The sequence below is a fragment of the Geotrypetes seraphini genome, chromosome 2 (genome assembly GCF_902459505.1).
Source record: "Geotrypetes seraphini chromosome 2, aGeoSer1.1, whole genome shotgun sequence".
In the NCBI taxonomy this organism is placed as follows: domain Eukaryota; kingdom Metazoa; phylum Chordata; class Amphibia; order Gymnophiona; family Dermophiidae; genus Geotrypetes; species Geotrypetes seraphini.
In genome coordinates this window covers 5,862,388-5,872,903 of record NC_047085.1, presented here as the reverse complement: position 1 = coordinate 5,872,903, position 10,516 = coordinate 5,862,388, and positions in this window count along the sequence as shown.

The window sequence follows — 10,516 nt, the reverse complement described above, 5'->3', positions numbered from 1 at the left end:
ATGAAGTAGTTGATGTTGGAAGGAGTAGGAAAGAGTGGGTCAAGGGTGGGTGGGTAGGGTAGTACTATAGGGGGAGGGGGGGAGGTTTTGGTTCTTTGAGGAGGGGCATTAAGGATCCTGGCCTTGGAAGAGGTGGGTTTTGTGTAAATATAGCTCTAGAGAAATTCAATACTCTATAAGATCAATCCAATGATTAAAATATTGGGAGTTGTTATAGATCAACACTTGACCATGAATAAGCAAGTAGATGCTGTGGTGCAAAAGGGTTATTACACACTTTGGAAGCTTTGTACTATAAAATCATATTTTGAGTTTCCGCCTTTTAAATTTTTAGTTCAGTCGTTACTTTTAAGTCTTCTCGATTACTGTAACATTGTCTATTTGACATGTACCAAGAAAGAGATGGCTAGGCTCAGACTGATTCAGAATACAGGGGTCAAATTAATTTATGGTCTAAAGAAATATGATCACGTGACTCCTTTTTAATGTGAGTTTCATTGGCTTCCAGTGGAGGCACGTGTTTTGTTTAAATTGGGCTGTTTTTGTTACAAAGTTCCGTATGGTATTGCTCCAATCTAAATGTCTGATAGATTCCTCATATTATTCCATAAACATAAGAGAGAATCACATGCATTGTTTAATTTTCCATCTGCTCAAGGATGTAAGAGCAAGAAATCCTTGGAATATATATTAGCACTTCAGACTACTTTTTATGACAGGGAATTCAGGCCACTGTTGCGTAGTGCTTGTTCTTACAAGCACTTTACAACTCATTTGAAAACTTATCTATTCTCAAAATACTTTTGCAATGCCAGATCCGCGTGCAATAAGACCCAAATCTTGAAAGACCTTCTAGACGAGCTCGACCCTGGATTCCTGTGCATCACAGAATCATGGATCGCCAAAGATGATCTATTCACACAAAATGAACTTCTCCCCCATGGTTACCAAGGCCTCTTCTCCCCCAGACCCAATCGAAAAGGAGGTGGTCTGGCACTCCTCTACAAATTTTTCTTCGACGTCCAGCTCCTTGAGACGGGCACCCATGCTCTCTAGAATATCTGCTTGCCTCAGTCAATGACGAACTCCGCGCCCACCCATTGGGCATCCTGTTACTATACCGACCACCCACCCCTTGGGCCAAATCTTCCAATCTCGTCTATGAGACCATAACAAATGCCTTCCTTAAATTTCAAAGACTTCTGATAGTTGGTGATATCAATCTCCACCTCGACGACACAAATAACAATGATACATCCGAATTCAACAACTTCCTTACCTCTCTAGGCTTCCCCTCACCCACCCCATCCCCAACCCACGAAAAAGGGCATACTCTAGACTTCACCACCTTCATTGATCTTACCGCCTTCAAAACCTCAACCGACGACACTCGCTGGGAACAAGTCCCTTGGTCAGACCACTTCTTAGGGACTACCTGCCTCCCCGTCTTCATGTCTCATCTTGACTCCCCACCCCACTCCTCTCATTCCATAACCTTCTGCAAAAAAACCTCGAGCAACCTATTCTGGTCCAAATTCCTCAACAAACTCTCCTCCAACCCTAGACCTACAGACCCCGAATCACATTGGCACAACTGGACCGCCCTCTTCGAGTCCACCTACCACTCCCTTGCTCCATTAACCACCAAAACCATCTCCTACCCCCGAAAGGCCCCCTGGTACCTACCTCTCCACAGAGAATTGAAACAGAAATGTCGCGCTTTGGAGCGCAAATGGAAAAAATCTAAATCCCCCTCTGATAGACAGACCTGGAGAGCCAATATTAAATTTTTACAATTCAACATTAAAAAAAAGCCAAGAAAAACTTATTTGGAGACAAGATCTCTAGATCCAACAACCAGATCAGTGCGCTGTTCAACATCTGGCGCTCCCTAACTACAAAAAAAGACCCATCTTTGCTCCCACCATCTCTATCAGCCGATGCCCTTGCAAATTTCTTTAATGAAAAGGTTACCACTCTAAGATGCTCCTTCCCTCCCACAGTCTCCTACAATTCCCTGACCTCTATTGATCTCAACCCTACCTTACCTGTATCCACCCCCATTCCTGCCGACAGATCCTGGACCGCCTTCGAGCTTGTCTCCAAACCGCAAGTCTCCAAACTCTGCCTCAAACTAAAAACTTGCAAGTGTATTTTGGATTCCTTTCCCCCTCCTATCTATTCGAGAATATCCCTACACAAGCCATCGCTTCCCTCACCGAACTTATAAACTCTGCGCTAACATCGGGCCTTTTCTCCCCTGACATGGGACACATTTCACTGTCCCCTCTACTGAAAAAGGCCGACCTTGATCCCTCCATCCCATCAAATTACCGTCCTATAGCAAATATCCCTCTCCTAACCAAGTTATTAGAATCCATCATATCCACCCAACTCTCATCCTACCTAGAACAATTCCTCTATCCTCCTACCCCACCAATTCGGCTTCAGACCCAACTTCAGCACCGAATCCCTCTTGGCCTCACTAATCTCTAAGGTACAACAACTCCACTCTCGCAACAAATTTGCTGTTCTTCTTCAATTCGACCTCTCCGCAGCCTTCGATGTCGTTCACCATGACATCCTAATTCTTCCAACTCTCCGAAATAGGCATAAGCTCCACAGTCCTAGATTGGTTCTCGAAATTCCTACGCTTCCGCTCCTACACCGTTAACACAAACGGCACCTCATCCCCTGCCTGGAAGCCGAAATGTGGAGTCCCGCAAGGCTCACCCCTCTCCCCTATCCTTTTCAACATCTACATGTCCTCTCTGAAACTCCTTCATCTATCTTGCAAATTGTACCAAAAGAGTCCAAATAGCTCAAGCGGGAATTCCCCCACAGGGTACACACATTTCTGTGTCTGGGGTAGATACTCACAATAAAACTAGCACTAAAAGCGAACATGCGACATGGAAAGCCATGTACGTCAACGCCCACAGTTTGGGCAACAAGATCCTAGAATTAGAGACTGAAATGAGGAACGCTGACCTGGATGTGGTGGCGATATCTGAGACCTGGCTCACGGACTCCCACGGGTGGGACATGGTCATTCCAGGCTACAATTTACTTCGCCGGGACAGGGAGGGCAAAATGGGAGGAGGTGTAGCACTAAATACTAAAGATGACATTAAAGTCACCAGAATTGCAGATGTCAGGTACACAGGGGAATCCCTTTGGGTAAATTTGGCCAGGGGGAAAGACAAATGCCTGTATCTTGGCGTAATATACAGACCCCCTAGTCAACAGGAGGACCTGGATATGGAATTAATCGGAGACATAGAGAATATCACCTTGCGTGGGGATACAGTACTGTTAGGTGACTTCAATATGCCTGGTGTGGATTGGAACACACTTTCCTCTGCATCCAGCAGCAGCAGGAGGCTATTGAACTCTATAAAGGGAGCAAGACTGAAACAACTGGTACTGGAGCCAACAAGGAAACAGGCAATACTGGATCTGTTACTTACAAATGGCGAAAGTGTCACAGAGGTCTCAGTGGGCGAAGCGTTGGCCTCCAGTGACCACAATATGGTATGGTTCAATCTCAAAAAGGGGTTCGCCAAAGCTAACACATTGACCAAGGTCCTAAGCTTCAAGGACGCCAACTTCGAGGACATGGGGGAATTCATCCATCAAGCGCTACAAAACCAAGCGGTAACAGATAACGTAGAAGAAAGGTGGTCAGCTCTGAAAGATACCATACAGGAGGCAACCAACCGATATATAAAATCAGTAAGTAAACGGCGAAGGAATAATAGGCCACAGTGGTTCTCTGTGGAGATCTCGGGCCTCATAAAGGAAAAGAAAAGAGCGTTCACTTCTTACAAACAATCAGGGAATCAGGACTCGAGAGAAGACTACCCGGTCAAGGCAAGAGCCGTCAAAACAGCAGTTAGAGAGGCCAAATTCCGAAACGAGGAGACGTTAGCAAAGAATATCAAGAAGGGCGATAAATCCTTCTTCAGGTATATTAGCGACAGAAACAGAAACACAGGCAGGATAGTACGCCTTAGGAAACCAGACGGGAACTATGTAGAAGCGGACTCGGAAAAGGCTAAACTTTTAAACGAATACTTCTGCTCGGTCTTCACCCGCGAGGAGCCGGGATCTGGCCCTCTGCTACAGACGAGGGATTGTTCAGTAGACCCGTTTAGTAGCTTCGAGTTTACGCCAGGCAGTGTCTCCTGTGAGTCTGTCTAAACTCAAGGGTTAACAAAGCGATGGGGGCCAGACAACCTACACCCCAGGGTGCTCAGGGAGTTAAGTGATGTCTTGGCGGAACCACTATCCGCGCTCTTCAATCTCTCCCTTAGTACGGGTATAGTCCCGTTGGACTGGAAAACGGCTAACGTCATTCCACTCCATAAAAAAGGTTGCAAAATGGAGGCTGCAAACTATAGACCGGTGAGTCTCACATCAATAGTGAGCAAGCTGATGGAAACTCATAATCAAACGTCAATTGGATACGATCATGAACGAGAATCTACTGGGATCCCCGTCAACATGGATTTACTATGGGGAGATCCTGCCAATCCAACCTGATCAGCTTCTTTGACTGGGTGACGAGGAAGCTGGATGTTGGGAGCCCCTGGACATCGTATACTTAGACTTCAGCAAAGCTTTCGATAGCGTACCACACCGCAGGCTGTTGAACAAAATGAGGTTCTATATGTTTGGGTGACACTTTGACAAAATGGGTTGAGAACTGGCTTGGAGGCAGGCTTCAGCGGGTTGGTGGTGAATGGCACCCCCTCTGAAATGACAAGAGGTAATCAGTGGAGTGCCGCAGGGATCGGTCTTGGGCCCGATCCTGTTCAATATCTTTATAAGAGACTTAGCAGAAGGGCTTCGAGGTAAAATAACGTTATTCGCAGATGACGCCAAACTATGCAATGTAGTAGAAAGGAGTGCAACGGTCAAAAAACTCAATATCCGACAATATGACGCACGACCTACTCCTATTGGAGCGCTGGTCTAGGATCTGGCAACTAGGTATCAATGCCAAAAAAATTGCAAGGTCATGCACCTTGGCAGCCAAAACCCATGCATGAAGTTACACCCTTAATGTGCGAGATCCTAGCAAGGACTGTAGCAGAACGGGACTTAGGGGTGATCATCAGTGAAGACATGAAGACTGCCAATCAAGTGGAGCAGGCTTCATCTAAGGCTAGACAAATCATAGGGTGTATACGTAGGGGTTTCGTCAATCATAAGCCTGAAGTCATTATGCCATTGTATAGATCCATGGTGAGACCCCATCTGGAATACTGTGTACAATTCTGGAGGCCTCATTACCGCAAAGATGTGCTGAGAACTGGAGTCGGTCCAGCGAATGGCCACCCGGATGGTCTCAGGACTCAAGGACCTCCCATACGAGGAACGGCTGGATAAGTTGCGGCTATACTCACTCGAGGAACGCAGAGAGAGGGGAGACATGATCGAGACGTTCAAATATCTCACGGGGCCGCATCAAGGTGGAAGAAGATATCTTCTTTTTCAAAGGTCTCACGGCTACAAGAGGGCATCCGTGGAAAATCAGGGGAGGGAAGCTGCCACGTGACACCAGAAAAATACTTTTTCACCGAGAGAGTGGTAGATCGCTGGAATGGTCTTCCACTTCAGGTGATTGAGGCCAGCAGCGTGCCCGATTTTAAGACAAAATGGGATCGTCACATGGGTTCTCTTCACAGAGAAAGGTAAGGGTGGGTCATTAAGGTGGGCAGACTAGATGGGCCATGGCCCTAATCTGCCATCTATTTCTATGTTTCTATGTTTCTATCCCCCCTAGAAACCTCTCTACTCCTACGCTGACAGACATCCTCATCCTCCTCGAGACCAACTCGAACCTCTCGAACCTCGCTGAGAACATCTCCACATGTATTACGAACCTCCAATCCTGGGCCCAATCTGTACAAATGAAACTGAATGAGTCCAAAACAAAACTACTTTGGCTCGGCCCAATCTCTGATCACTTACCCACCTCCATCCCACTACCTTCCGGCCCCACTCTTCAGCTTGAGTTTTCAAGCAAAGTCCTAGGCATCATCTTAGACTCCTCTCTCTCCTTCAACGATCACCTCAACTCCCTGGTAAAAAAAATGCTTCTTTAGCCTCCATATGTTGAGGAAAGTAAGATCCTGCTTCCATCATTCTCATTTCGCCATCCTCGTTCAATCCACCATCCTCTCTAGACTGGACTACTGCAACTCCCTCTATATAAGCCTAACTAAGAAAAACCTCCATAGACTTCAGCTAATTCAGAATGCCGCAGCCAAGCTTATTTTCGCAAAAGGCAAGTTCGATCATGTCTCCCCACTCCTCTCCAAGCTTCACTGGCTCCCAGTATACTCCAGAGTCCTCTATAAATGTGCCTGCATAGCCTTCAAGATTCTACATGGCGTCCTTCCTCCCATTATCCCACTCTTTTGGAATTCCTCAAACCCGCTCTCTACTAGATCCTCCCAAAAACTGAAACTATCTTTCCCATCTATAAAAGGTATATCCCGCGCAGGAAAACTTGGAACATCCCTCCCCTTTAGAACCACAGAACTCTGGAACAACCTCTCATCCCCGCTCAGAAATTCCAGCTCCTTCCAATCTTTCCGCAAACACTTGAAAACTTGGCTCTTTTCAAAAATCTAATCACCTCCCGTTCTCTAGTACCCTGTCCCTCTCTATCTTCTCAGTCCCTCTCCTATATCCCTTCTTTGTAGTTCCTTTCCTCTCAACCTCTGTAAACCGTGCCGAGCTCTGCGCGTGCGGAGATGGTGCGGTATACAAACCTAAGGTTTAGTTTAGTTTTAGTTTGAACGCTAAACTCTTTGCTAAAATTCTTGCTTCTCGTCTCCAATCTGTTCTTCCTTCTCTTATCTCCCCCGATCAATCGGGTTTTATTCATAATCGTTACTCCTCCAACAATACCCGCCTTTTGTCCCATATCATTCACCACACTACATCACACTCGGATAGACTCTTGATAATGGCCCTCGACGCCGAGAAAGCCTTTGATCGCCTGGAATGGCATTTTCTCTTCCATATTCTCCGATGGTATGGATTCCCTGATCCATTTATTGATATGATCAAAGTTCTCTATTCTCACCTGATGACACGGATTATGATTAACGGTAATATTTCACAATCTTTCTTTCCATCCCGCGGTACAAAACAGGGATGCCCTCTTTCCCCATTACTTTTCAATCTTGCCCTGGAACCGTTATTAGCGGCTATTAGAAATGACCATAGAATTAGTGGCTTCCAATCTGGCCAATTCTCAGTTAAACTCTCGGCATATGCGGATGATATTCTTCTTTATGTTTCCCCAGAATCTCTTTCTCCTGTTCTTGAACAAATTCGACAGTACTCCGTTATCTCAGGTTTTAAACTGAATATCAATAAATCGGAAATACTTCCGCTAAATTGCATTGATGTTCAAACTGATTCAAGCAATTTTGGTTTCATATGGTCCCCTACCAAAATTAAATATCTTGGTTTATTCTTTGGACCATCTATTGAATCCACATTAAAATTAAATTCTGATTTTATCTTCTCTATCATTAACTCATGCATCTCTAGGTGGTCTCCTCTTAACTTATCCTGGTGGGGCAGACTCTCTACAATACGAATGATGATAACACCCAAAATAAATTATATTCTCAATATGCTTCCCTTTCTTCTTTCTTCCACCGTCTACTCTCGTATTGAACGTCTCTTATCGTTTTTCCTATGGCAAAGCAAACAACCCCGGATTGCATTGCGTAAATTAAAATATTCCCGAGACCAGGGGGGTGTCAACTTCCCGAGTTTCCGTGAATACCATTATGCTTTCCTGCTATCTCAAGGCTCCCTATGGTCGAACCTCTTCTTGTTAAACACACCGCCCACCTGGTTATCCTTAGAACGCACTTTACTAGATTCATATTTCATAGTACATGCGCCTGCCGTTCCTTTGCCTTCAGAGGCCAAATGCAATCCGATATTACTTAGTACTTGGCAGGCGCTCCATCTTATTGATTCCATCTCTGAGAACAAGCTAGCTGATTCACTATCAGCACCAATTTGGCATAATCCCAAACTCAAAATTGACAATACAGTGATAATTTGGAAATCCTGGCAACAACATGGTATCTGGACTATTGCTCATCTTGTTAATGCGGATGAATGGATTACCTTTTCTGACATCATGGCTAAATTCCAAATCCCTCCCATTCAATATTTCAATTGGATACAACTGCATCATTGTTTTACTGCGAGGTTCCCATCTCCTGCATCTTTACATACTGTCCCAGAATTACATTCCAAGATACAATTATTCTCTGTTTCCAAGGGTCAATGTTCCAATTGGTACAAATATATGCAGAAAAATCCCATCCTTTCCTTATCGAATCCATATCTAAATGGGATCCGTTGTTACAATCCCCTCTCACCGAGCATACATGGTTGGCGTTATGGCCCAGATTATTTAAATCCCTCCATTCAGCTTCTCATAGACAAACGGCTCTTTTCCTTTATCATAGAGCCTTTTGGACTCCTATTAAAACTGCTAAAATAACGAAGTCCTCGGATAATTCCTGTTGGACCTGCAAATCTTCTGAGGGATCTTTGCGGTATATGATTTTTGAGTGCCCCCAATTGCAGAGCTTTTGGAATCTGATTTGGCGCACGATTACCAAAATGTTCTCTCTCACTGATCCCCTCTCGTTTGATATTTTAATTTGGGGACCCACTGCACTCACTGCTCATCTATCTGTGTATCATGACCGCCTTTTGACACTCTTATTGATTCTTGCCATCCAACTCATTTTACATAATTGGAAACATTTTACAAAATTAGATTTCAATCAATGGTGGAATTCCGTTTGTCTCCACAGTAAATTTGAACGACATATGGCTGAACGCCATAACTCGATAACAAAACTTGGTCGATTTTGGCAAATTTCAGCACTTAGACCCTTGACCAACATCCGGATCTTTACTTATAGTTTTCTGGTTTACACGTGCGTTTATTTTGTCTTCTATATCATATCATATTGGCATTTCAATGTCTGCTAACACTATAACATACCTACATGTACTGATATTAGCAATGAATGTATAATACCCTTTCTTTCTCGACATACTTTCCTCAGTCCTCTTAGTTGTTTGTATATCTCGTTCCCATACTTATTTATGATTTGCATACATTGATGATTGTTATAATGTTTTCTGCTCTTGTATTTTCTGCTACTACCACCTCTCATTTGTAATTAGATATACTTGATGGGTGTCATCACCCGGCTTAACCTGGGCTTCATTGGAAGCTCTCTTTTTGTTTTTGTATTGTTATACTTTCTAAAACCAATAAAATTTTCTTGAACTAAAAAATACTTGGTGAACTAATCCAAATTATCTTTAGGTTATGTAATCTTTAATCTTTTGTTCACCGCATTGAACTTACGGTTATGCGGTTTATAAGTACGATGTTATGTTATGTTGGGTGAAATTGTCAATCAATTCTAGTCTATTCAATTGTCATACTTTTAATCAATTTTCTTACAGGAGAGGCATTTACGCATAAAAGCTACAAAAGCACGATCTATACAACAGTTGATTCTGCATATGTGTAGGCTGCAGGAATGTGTAAAGAAAATGATGCAGACGATGAAAAGCTTTGCAAATTTGCACCATGGAAGAGCAAACAGGACAAGCCCACATCAAAACCAACAACTGTCTGCTTTGAATAAGAGACCAGGTAAATATCCACCAGATATCTTTCTCACCTTTGAGTTCTGATACAGAGCACGAGATGTTCAGTCAGATCATGGCAGCATTACTGGTCTTTGTAGCTATGGTTTTCCAAGCCCTGGATACAAAAAGTTAATTGGAAAGGAACAGGTAAGAAAGGGGCATTATTTCTCCTCCATCTTAAGAAAAAGTTGCTGCGTACTCAGGAACACTTCTTCATTAATAAAGTTAAACAGAGCAATCAAAAACCATATAAACAATGTGAAAGATGGTTACATCTCAGTAAATCTCAGGGATCAGGAGGGAGAAATCTTCCTCCTTCCAGCTCCCCCCTCCAGGGGTAGCAAGGCTACAACTGGCTGAACAAGTATCATGCTGAAGGCCTACTGGCCCCTGTCCCCTCCAAATTTCCTGTTACAGAGGAGGTGGAAGCTGAATGTGTAATTAAACTCTGGAATTTGTTGTCCTAGAATTTGGTGAAAGCAGTTAGCTTAGCAGGGTTTCAAAAAGCTTTGGATAATTTCATAAGATCATAAGAATAGCCTTACTGGGTCAGACCAATGGTCCATCAAGCCCAGTAGCCCATTCCTCATGGTGGCCAATCCAGGTCCCCAGTACCTGGCCAAAACCCAAGGAGAAGCAACATTCCATGCAAGCAGTGGCTTCCCCCATGTCTTTCTCAATAACACACTATGGATTTTTCCTCCAGGAACTTGTCCAAACCTTTCTTAAAACCAGCTCTAAATTTAGGGATACTATTCAGTCTGCTAAGCTTAAGAGCTGAGCTTTACAT